Source organism: Macaca thibetana, chromosome 10, assembly GCF_024542745.1.
Source record: "Macaca thibetana thibetana isolate TM-01 chromosome 10, ASM2454274v1, whole genome shotgun sequence".
Lineage (NCBI taxonomy): Eukaryota > Metazoa > Chordata > Mammalia > Primates > Cercopithecidae > Macaca > Macaca thibetana.
In genome coordinates, this window is record NC_065587.1 from 73,358,680 (window position 1) to 73,370,299 (window position 11,620).

At 44.2% G+C, this 11,620-nt stretch overlaps 1 pseudogene; it reads right to left on the minus strand.

Moving 5' to 3' along the window:
• Positions 1-1,574: 1,574 nt before the first annotated feature.
• LOC126929127 (40S ribosomal protein S4, X isoform-like) lies at positions 1,575-2,389 on the minus strand (annotated as a pseudogene).
• Positions 2,390-11,620: the final 9,231 nt, after the last annotated feature.

Here is an 11,620-nt window from a genome sequence, read left to right on the forward strand (position 1 = left end):
GGCTAACACGGTGAAACCCCATCTCTACTAAAAAATACAAAAAATTAGCCGGGCGAGGTGGCAGGCACCTGTAGTCCCAGCTACTTGGGAGGCTGAGCCAGGAGAATGGCGGGAACCCGGGAGGCGGAGCTTACAGTGAGCCGAGATCCGGCCGCTGCACTCCAGCCTGGGCGACAGAGCGAGACTCCGTCTCAAAAAAAAAAAAAAAAAATGAAAGACTGGGATTTTCAGCCTTTTATTATCCCATTTCAGTAAAAATAGAAGTAAATATAACATCCTATCCTTCATTTCATTAGTTTCTATGATCATATTTATGGTTGAAGCAAAAGTTATACATTTTCTGATATGTATGTAGAGGTTATACTTAGGACAATTATATTTTTCTAGGTGTGGAGGATAAAGGAATTAAAAGGAAGTAAGGTTTCTACCCTTCAATGGAAATGGTAAGACACTGACGCCAAAGCTGCGATAACTTACATATGAATAGAATAGTAGCTAGAACAACCACTACAAAAACTATACAAAGTGGTATACTAAAAAATTACAAATAAAGTGGAATTCTAAAAAATATTCAAGTAACCCACAAGAAGGCAGAAGAAAGGTAACCAGGTAACAAGAAACAGGGAACAAACGGTAAACAAATTAAATTCTAACATGTCAATAATTACTTTAAATGTAAATGGACTAAATACATTAATTAAGAGACAGGAGTGCAATGGGTACAAAGTTATAATTAGAAAGGAAGAATAAGTCCTGATGTCCTATTACACAGTAGAGTATCTCCAAATAGCTAGAAAAGAGGATTTTGTATGTGCCTGTAAGAAAGAAATAATAAATGAGGTGATAGATATGCTAATTACCCTGATTTGATCATCACGCAATATATTTATGTATCAGAATGTCACATTGTACTCCATAAATACATACAATTATTATGTGTAAAAATTTTTTAAATTAAAAATAAGACAAGATTAGCTGAGTAGATTTAAAAACATTACCCAATGATATGCTGTCTATAAAAAACTCAATTCAAACATAAAGATATAGCTAAGTAAAAAGTAAAAGCATAGAAAAAGATATATCATGTAAGTATTAAATTTTAAAAAGGAAGAGTGGCTACATGAATATCAAAGTAGACTTCAGAGCAAAGAAATTACCAGTCATGGAGAGGAATTTTACATGATGATAACAGATCAAGATCAATTTACCAACAAGAGATGGCAAACCTAGGTGTGTATGCACCAAAAACAGATCTTCCAAATACATGAAGCGAAAACTGATAAAGCCAAAGGAAGAAATGGACAAATCTGCTATTATAGTTGGAGACTTCAATGCTCTTCTCTCAGTAATTGATAGAACCACTAAATAGAAAATCCACAAGGAGCCGGGCGTGGTAGCTCATGCCTGTAATCCCAGTACTTTGGGAGGCCAAGGCAGGAGAATCACTTAAGGCCAGGAGTTTGAGACCAGCCTGGGAAACTTAATGAGACCCTGTCTTTACAAAATAATAATAACAATTTTATTTCATTTTTGGCTATCAATCATGCCACATTATTTTAAATTACCTACAAAGATCTAACATGTCACCCAGGGACCATTTTACCCACTGCTTTGATTGGTCACCAATCTCTTGTCTCTCTCTCCAGCAATGGTGAGGCAGATACCTTTTCCTTGGGGAAGAGAAATCCATGGCATGTTGCCCTTGCAAATAACAAAAATGTTGGAAAGTGAAGTGGCAAAGCTGTTGCCCTTGGCATCTTACATGTGAACCACGTCAAAAGATCCAGGGTGCCTCTCTGTTGGTGATCATACCAATTCTTCCCAGGTTGGCACCTCCAGTCACCATACACAGGTTACCAGTGACGAACCTGATGAAGTCAGTAATCTTGCCAGTCTCCAAATCAATCTGAATGGTGTCATTCACCTTGATGAGGGGATCAGGGTAGGAGATGGTGAGAGCATCATGAATCACCAGATGAGGGATTCCTTTTGTGCCCACGAAGATTTTTCTCACTTTTCACAACTTGTACTTGGCCTCCTCAGGTGTAACACAATGTACAGCAAAGTGACGTTTGGTGTCACAGATCAGACAGAAATTATCTCCCATCTTGTCAATGCTGATGACATCCATGAATCCAGCAGGGTAGATTATATCAGTTCGGACCTTGCCATCGATCTTAATGAACGGCTGCATGCAAATCTTCTTTACTTCCTCTCCTGTCAGGGCATACTTAAGTCTGTTCCTTAGGAAAGTGATGAGGGGGAGACAATCTCTCAACTCGTGGGGACTGGTGGATGGACAAGGAGCAAACACACCAGTCAATTTATCCAGCATCCAATGCTTTGGAGCTGCTACCTGCTTTAGATGCTTCTTGGGACCAGGAGCCATGGCTACGTTAGGCACGGAAAGAGAAAAAATAATAATTTTAAAAATTAGCCAGGCATAGTGGCACAAACCTGTAGTCCTAACTACTCAGGAGGCTGAGGCAGGAGGATTACTTGAGCCCAGGAGTTTGAGGTTGCAGTGAGCTATGACTGCACCATTGCACTCCAGCCTGGACAATGGAGATAGACCCTGTCTCTAAAAAAATGAAAAAGAAAATAATAAGGATATAGAATAATTGAACAACACCTTCAACCAACAGGATCTAACAGAACAAACAACCCTATAACAGCAGAATACGTGTGCTTTTCAAGTGCCTAGGGAGCATTCACCAAGATTAACCATGTCCTGGATTTTAAACCAATCTCAACAAATGTTAAAAAAAAATAATAAAACTAGAAATCCCTAATCACTGCCCTCTTTTCCAAGCTGCCTGTGACTCTTACCCAGATGTTCTCCATACATAAGCTTTTAACAGGGGAGAATGATAGAACTCCCTCAAGAACCCCCATTTCAGGTCACTGAGGCACATGAGCTTCTACTAAAGAAATAATTTCCAGTAAAAGGCTACAATAAAGGGAATAGATGTTCCCACTAGGCCTGGATTAATGAGTACTCCAACTTGGAGAAAAGTGATTATTTCCAGCACTGCCTCTGGCATTCTTCCTCCACCTAGAAGTGATGCTATGAAAAGTGAAATTACTTATAAATCAGTAGTGCCCCAAGCACTTTTTAAAAGAGGCCCCACATGTAAGCTCCACTAAGTATAAATAATAACACTAATAACACCTCCCTCATCTTGTCTTTATCTCTGGGCCTGGGAGGATCAAAGTCTTCCGAGAGGTACAGCTTCAAAGGCGTCTCCTTCCCAGATCCAGGAATGGGCGCACTCCAACAGGCCCCTACATCCTCGGCTTCCACATTTCACAACTGTTAGAGACTCCAAAGCATTTACAGTGGTTGATAGAGTCTTTCTGAATATGATGCCTCTTTTATAAAATTAATGGCACTATTTCCAGTGGCGGCATCAGCAAAGAAACTCCTTTTCAAGGGCAGGGTGTCCATCCCATTGTTTGATTTTCTGCCATCCCTTTAAGTGCCTTAACGCAATGCTTGTATGAATTAAGTTGACTGCCAACAAATTTTGCTTTGAATACCAAGGCACCCCTGGAAATAATCGGAGACTATGGGAGACGTGAAATTAGGGAGCTGCGGGAAAGCAGGGTTGACAGTGCCATCTCAAGATTTGGCGGGCTTCATTATTCAGTGGCCAGAAGTAGAGAGGGGGGATAGTCTGGGGCCTGAGAGGAGGGTTGCCCTGATGGGCTGGACTGGCTCTGGAGTCACTGACTGAACCAGGGACCAGATGCCTGCAGAAGCGTGGTTCAGGGTTAGACCTGCAGAGAGATGAATCACCCAAGAGAGTGTCTAAACCCATCCTCATAGGGTTAACAAGAATTTAGATGCCAGGTTTGGGGCAGAAATCTAGTTATAATTAAGCATTAAGCAGGTTGCACTCTGGCCCAATTCCTTAAACTGAAAGTCATGCAGCTCAAGATACTAAGTGTTTAAATCCCCATTTTCCCATAGATAGGACTTCTGATGTTAGAATCACAAGGCTTTTAAGAATTGCTCAAGATATTCTTCATATCCTGAATTCCAGCAAGAAAGGCTGATGCCAACCAGTTTGAAGACCCCACAGGGAACCAAATCAGCATGAGAATGCCATTTCTTCATCTCCCTGTCCTATGACTTCACCCTGCACTCTTCCACCAATCAATAATCCCCATACCTCAGCCCTTTCCTAAACCCTTAATATCCCTAGCCCCAAATTCCTTAGATTGGTGGAGTTGAGGTTTCCTCCCACCTCCTCATTTAGCTCTCCTATGATTATTAGACTTTTTCTCTACAGCAATCCCCCTTGTCTTGGTATATTGACTTGCCAGGCATTGGGCAAATGATCCTGTTACATATCCACTGAGCCATATGTGGAAGCCTCGGCCAGTCCTGGTCAGTATGAAGGAATTTGGTCCATTTCTAAATAAGAATTTGGGGTTGTTGATTAATTGGGGTAAGAGGAAGGAAATCATCAGGATGTGGAAACTGCATTCTTTGGTGACTCAGCTCCTGTGGGGTCCTTAAGACCAGCTGGCATCAGTGGTTTCATTGGTATGCAGAACCTGAAAGAGTATCTCAAGTGGAAAATTTAATGTTTTATAATGTTCAAGTTGTTATCTATAGAGCAGCTAAGAGGAAGGATCATCTCGTAACAGGGTTCATGTAATTCTGAGTCGATAGGCCCCAAACAGCTGTGAGGAAGTGGATCAGAGAGCAAGCACACCTCATGGTTAATGCTGACTGTGCTGCAAGCTTGGTTTATCTTCGTTTCTCCCCCTTCCTTCTTCCCTGATTAATTTTATAAAGTCTATAGGGACAGTTTCACCACTTAGATGTTCCCATCCCTCCTCTGCTGTCATCTCTCTAGGCTGGAACCCCAATGTGCATGGGCTTAGCATTTGCCAGATAATGGGAATGGTGGTCTGTTCCCACCGGCTCCCACCTCTGTAGCGACTTTTCTCTATCAATTAACCCCTCTCTCTCTCCCGTACCATCAACTCTCCCCGTAAACCAGCTCCTCCCCAGCATGCAAACATCTCCCCCATCTTAAAAAACAAAATTGTTCTTGATTCCCAGTCCAGAAGCAGCCCCTTCTCCTCCTCCACAAATAACTAAACTGACTTAGGAGTGCCCTGCATCTGGCCTGCGCTCCCTCATCGTCCAGCAGAGCTGCACCTGTGGAAAGCAACCTGCAGCCCTTGTGTTCTACCGCACCCTGCTGCAGCCCTGTCCACAGACCATCTGACCGGCACCCGACAGTGGGCATACCCCAGGATGGACCACCTTCCTCCCTGAAACCTCCCTGCTGGGTTCATTGCTGCCATGTTTTGTGTTCCTCCTGCCTCCCCGGTTTCTCCTTCGGACACTTGGCTGGTTTCCCCTCTTCACGTGGGCTTCAGTCCTGTTCTCTTTTCTTTTGCTCCTTAGCAGTACTTTCTCCCTGGGTTTCAAGTGTCACCCATGTGCTGACAACCACTGGGCTGAAATTTCCAGTGCAGCCAATCCCCTGAGCTCTGAACGCATCCTCCCGACTGCCTGCCCCGCATCTCCCGCTGGAAAATGGCACTCTGTCCACGTGAGTGTGAACCTACACTCCTGCCTTCCCTCACCCCTGCACCCAAACCCTCAGCAACCCCTGCGCCTACTCCCTCTGAAATCTCCTCTGCCAGCTGCTGCTCCTTACATCCACTGCCACTGCTCATGTCCAGAACACTGACATCTCTCCCTCGACCTCCACAAGCCTCCCCGCTTCCGTTCCTGCCTTCTCCAAACCCCACACAGCCCTTGAGCCACCATGGTCATCATGTCTCTTTCTTGCCCAGAGCCTTCAGTGGATTTCCATTGGCTTTCATTGAGAGCTGTAAGTCCTGAACGTGACTCCCGAGGCCTGGCATCTGCCGCCATGGGCCCCCTTTCTTGCTGTTCTCGTGTCCTTACCCCTTTGTCACTGTGTCCAGCCACACTGACCTCCTTTCAATTCCCTGAACTCACAAAGCCCTTTCTCCAGGTCAGGACGGTGATCTCTCTGCTCCTTCTGCTTGGAGCAGCCTCCCTCCCATTCTCTGGCCAGCTCACACCGACTTCTCTCTAGGTCACTGCCATAAATACCCATCTCCAGGGAGGCCTCCCTTCCACCCCAGCATGCATCTCACCTTCCATTGTGATCTCCTGTCACACCTCAGCTTCTCCTTCTCAGCATGTATTACATTTTGCATTCTGAAATGTTCATTTGTGTGAATCATTGTTTAATATTTATTTCTTCCACTTAACAACAACCTAAGGGCAGGGATGATCCTGTCTGTTTTCATCATGACTATAACCCCCTAGCTTTCAGAATAGAAATAGGCACAGAAATAGGGGTTCAATACATTTTTTTGAATGAGCACTAAATATTCTGCAGTAACAGATAAACACACAGACACACAGATGCTTACAAAAGCGTGATTGCCTGTTGTAGCTGTTGGTGTCCCACCCAATCTCTTTCACTGTTCTGGAGTCTGCATCCCCCCAGCTGCTGTGTGTATTGGCTTCAAATGTCTCAGAACTGCCCTGCTTCTTTGGGGAGCTGCCTAGCTGGCAACCCTCAGCCCCATGGATGGCAGGCCTGCCCCTTGCCTCCCGGTAGGGTCAGCAGGACAGGGAAGGGGAAGGCAACCCTGCAGTGCTGTTCATGCTCCAGGGCTCCCCATCAGTAAGCTGAGGCTAGATGTGCCTGAGCCCACTTCCTTTCCTCTCCTGCTCCCCTAACCAGTATTTCTTGAGAGTTCTCCCACCGTAAACCACTTGAACAACAAACTCTGAAGCAGGGCATGGTGGCTCATACCTGTAATCCCAGCAATTTGGGAGACTGAGATCATTTGAGTGGATCGTTTGAGCCCAAGAGTTGGAGACCAGCCTAGACAACATATTGAGACCTCTGTCTCTACAAAAAAAAATTTAAACATTAGCCAGGCATAGTGGCACGTGCTTGTAGTCCCAGCTACTTGGGACGTTGAGGTGGGGGATCACTTAAGCCCAGAAGGTCAAAGCTGCAGTGAACCATGATCATGCCACTGTACTTCAGCCTGCAACAGAGTGAGACTCTTTATTAAAAGAAAGAGAGGGAAGAGAGAGAGAGAGAAGCAAGAAAGCAAGAGAAAGAAGAAAGAGAAGAAAGAAAAGAGAGAAAGAGAGAAAGAAAGAAAAAGAAAGAAAAGAAAGAAAAAAAGAAAGAGAAAGAAAAAGAAAGAAAGAAAGAAGAAAGAAGGAAAGAAAGAAAGAAAGAAAGAAAGAAAGAAAGAAAGAAAGAAAGAAAGAAAGAAAGAAAGAAAGAAAGAAAGAAAGAAAGAAAGAAAGAAAGAAAGAAAGAAGGAAGGAAGGAAGGAAGGAAGGAAGGAAGAAAGAAAGAAAGGGAGAGAGAGGAGAAGAGAAGAGAAAAGAGAAGAGAAGAGAGGAAGGAAGGAAAAAGAAACTATATCCCAGGTTCGGCTTCTAGGAAGTCCAATAAAAAACACTTATAATGGGAAAGAAAATATATGTGGCATCAGGGATGAGAGAGAGAAATTAAATGAAACAAAATGAGAGAAGTCTTGTACCAGTGCATGCCCCTAAGAATTGAGGTGAATGAATCACATCTCACATCTTTTATCCCTCCTTGGAATTACTGAATTAATAAATGGGAGAAGAGAAAGAAGGAGTGGAAGAGAGGAGAGCAGAGTGTAGGACAGCAGAGGATTTCTCTTTTATTGCCCCTAGGAGGTCATGATGTGTCCCATGAGGCCAGAAGGGGTCTACTGGTCCCCAATCCCTTAATGGAAGCTCAGCTGCTTCTAAAGGAGGAAAAATGAACATTAGTTCCCTAAGCCTCCTTTGCCTTGGAGCCAACCAGCATGCCCTGTGTTCTACAACATAATCCTTTGTTAATCACTAGCTAGGGCACTAGGTAAAGCAGTTTTTCAAATCCTGGCTCCTTGAGCTCATGGCATTTGAGATACACAAATATGTTGCCATGGTGACTCAGTGACAGATTAATTACTAAATCCTCCAGGAGTAAAGCTGCTTTAATGGTGTAACCTTAGTGGATAGGAGCTTGTTGGGGGGTGGGGGTGCAGTGATTCACAGCCCTCTCAGCACAAAGTTGGGGCCAGCAGATCTGGGACTAGGGGGAGGTGGAGCAGCCACAACCCTTACCTCACACCATTTCCTGGCGCCCTGGGTTTCCTGAGTCTATCCTGCCTCTAGAAATGGAATCTCTAACCCCAAAACTTGTCCTTGAAAAGTATCTGCATCATCCTTTTATCCATGCCTTTGCCAGTCATTATGCAGCCTGCGTCTCTGCATGGTTAATGAGCTAATCCTCACATCCACTCCCCACTTCCCCCACCACTAAGCTCTTAGCTGGAAAATCCTCTAAAGCTATTGGCTAGCAGGGCTCTGCCCAACAAGAGTAATAGTGTTAGGCATAGGATTCCTCAAAGGAAGAGAGGAGGCAAATATTCTGGGACAAATACAATGGATGCAGATCTCATCAAGGAACCCAAGGTAGAATCTAGCCCACATTTTTAAGTTAACAAGATTAGAAAGTTATGTAATTCTCACAAATAAGCTTGTTCTTTATAATCCACAACAGACTTTTACAGATTCAGGTGGGTTCTTTGGCCCAGGCTGGAGTGAAATGGTGGGATCTCGGCTCACTGCAACCTCCACCCACTGGGTTCAAGCGATTCTCCTGCCTCAGCCTCCCGAGTAGCTGGGATTATAGGCACATACCACCATGCCCAGCTAATTTTTGTATTTTTAGTAGAGATGGGGTTTTGCCATGTTGGCCAGACTGGTTTCGAACACCTGACCTCAGGTGATCTGCCTGCCTCAGCCTCCCAAGGTGCTGGGATTACAGGCATGAGCCACCGTGTCTGGCCTCAGGTGGGTTCTTGTATGAGCCTTGGTGGCTCTCATTTCTCCCAAATGATGAGCTGAGATGAAGGCACATATATCTTTGAGTGGTTACGGAGTTGAGATATTTACAATAAGTTTGCAATAATAGCTGAAGCGACTCTAACCACACCTGAGTGGAAACAGTTTTCCAAAAAGCCACAATTTCAGATAAACCTGACTCTAAGCAGGGAAAGAAGTAAGACATTAAAGGTGATATTTTGAAGCTTTGGAAAGGCATTCCAAAAGTTTTTGAGCCCATCTAACAACCATCTCTGTGTGTTTTGTCTCCTTTCTGTAATATTTAAATGTAATTTTGATGTCTGCCAAGTTAAATTATCCATTGACCAAATTATGCCATTAAGCTTAAATGCTGTAATTATCCTTAATAGATATAACTACCAGCCTGTTTTTGCTTAGTGGTTGTAAAGTTTTATGCCTTTTAATAATCCTCCTACAGGTTTGAAGGTTGTTTTTTTCAGATAGCTGAAATTCGGCTCTGCGTAGTGTCAAACCAGATCAAAGAGTCTCACTGTGTTCACCAGAACAATATGAGCTTGAAAATGCGGGGTTGGAAGAAAAAACACACCAGAAAATGATGTTCTTTCAAGAAAACTGGCAAACCGAGAAAATCCTACACAAATTTTGCAAAAAGAAGGCTAATCTAGAATACGTGTTTCTCTACATATGCAGTTCAAGTGCAATTTAAAAAAGAATTTTTTTTCAGCATTAAGTTTATATAAAATCGGCCCTCTTTTTATTCTATGTGCTTCATAATCTTCTTTTTCAGGGATATTTAGAGTTGGATTTTTGCAGATGATACCCTGTTCTTTTTATGTTACAGCATAAATTTTTTATTTTTTGTTTTTTGTTTTAAGAGCCGGGGTCTGGCCAGGTGCAGTGACTCATGTCTGTAATCCCAGCGCTTTGGGAGGACAAGGTGGGTGGATTGCTTAAGCTCAGGAGTTCAAGACCAGCCAGGGCAACGTGTCGAAACCCCATCTCTACTAAAAATATAAAAATTAGCCAGGCATGGTGGTGCATGCCTCCCAGCTACTCTGGTGGCTGAGGCAGGAGAATTGTTAGAACCTTGGAGGAATAGGCTGCAGTAAGCCGAGATCGCATCGTTGCACCCCAGCCTGGGCAACAGAGTGAGATCCTGTCTCAAAAAATAAATAAAATAAAATAAAGAGTTGGGGTCTGGCTCTGTCACCCATACCAGAGTACAGTAATGCAATCATAGCTCACAGCAGCCTCAAATTCCCAGGCTCAAGCAATCGTCCTGCCTCAGCCTCTCATGTAGCTTGGATTACAGGCATGAGCCATCTCACCCAGCAAACAACATGCACTTTTCATTCCACATTTTACATCTCTCCACCCTGGGTTATTTTTTTTGCTTTGGTTCTATCTATTGAGGTGTCTTATTTTCAACTAAGTGTTGTGTTTAGGAGCTTCTTTTTGTGGGTGGATTATACTAACTCCCATCCTTAACCCAGAGTGGGATTCAGACATTTTTCTTCTTTTTCTTCCCCCCTTACTTATATGGCATCAAAAACCAAAGCAAAAATAAATCTTTGATTAGTACAGAGAAACCTGATTGCAAAAGGTCATCATACCAGCCTGAGTAACACAGCAAAGCTCTGCCTCTATGACAAATATAAAAATTAGCTGGCTGTGGAGGTGCACACCTGTAGTCCTAGCTCGCTGGGAGGCTGAGGTGGGAGAATCGTTTGAGTCTAGGAGTTTGAGGCTGCAGTGAGCAATGATCAGGCCACTGCACTCCACCCTAGGCAACAGAGTAAGACCCTGTCTCATACAAAAACAAAAACAAAACAAGATTCTTGTAAAGGTGAAGGAAACTGGCTATTGCAATGGGGAGAACTCTCTAACCATAAGATCTGCAAATGTCTCGAGAGTTAAGCAAAAAGGGGTTTCCTTTTATAGGGAGGAGAAAATGAGGCTAGAAAGTGGGGTGAATGGAAACGGCATGATCAGAAAGTAGATCAGCAGCTGGGCGTGGTGGTGGCTCATGCTTATAATCCCAGCACTTTGGGAGGCCAAGGCAGGTGGATCACTTGAGGCCAGGAGTTTGAGACTAGCCTGGCCAACATGATGAAACCCTGTCTCTACTAAGAGTACAAAAAAATTAGCTGGGCATGGTGATGGGCCCCTGTAATCCCAGCTACTTGGGAGGCTGAGGCAGGAGAATCGCTTGAACCTGGGAAGTGGAGGCTGCAGTGAGACAAGATCATGCCACTGCCCTCCAGCCTGGGCGACACAGTGAGACTCCGTCTCAGAAAAAAAAAAAAAAAAAGAAAAAAGAGAGTAGATCAGAGAATGTTGCTGCCCAGGTGGGTCTAGGCTTAGGAGGGGCTGCTGAGGAGGAGCCGGTTCTGGCCCAGGCTCAGAGTGGGTCAAGTTCAGGGCCCTGGGGAAAGGAGATTTTGATTAAGAAGCATTTTGTTCTGATTGATCAGTAGGGACATGCTGCTCAGCTAATCATTTATGAGGTAAAGAACAGGAATTTGGCAGGTTAGTGTCTGACTTTGTCTGGGTAAATGAAGGCAGGGTTCCCCAGCCCCTGGGCCACAGATCAGTACTAGTCTGTGGCCCGTTAGGAACTAGGCCACACAGCAGGAGGTGAGCAGCAGGCCAGCCAGCACTACCACGGAGCTCCACCTCCTGTCAGATCAGCACCCGCATTAGCTT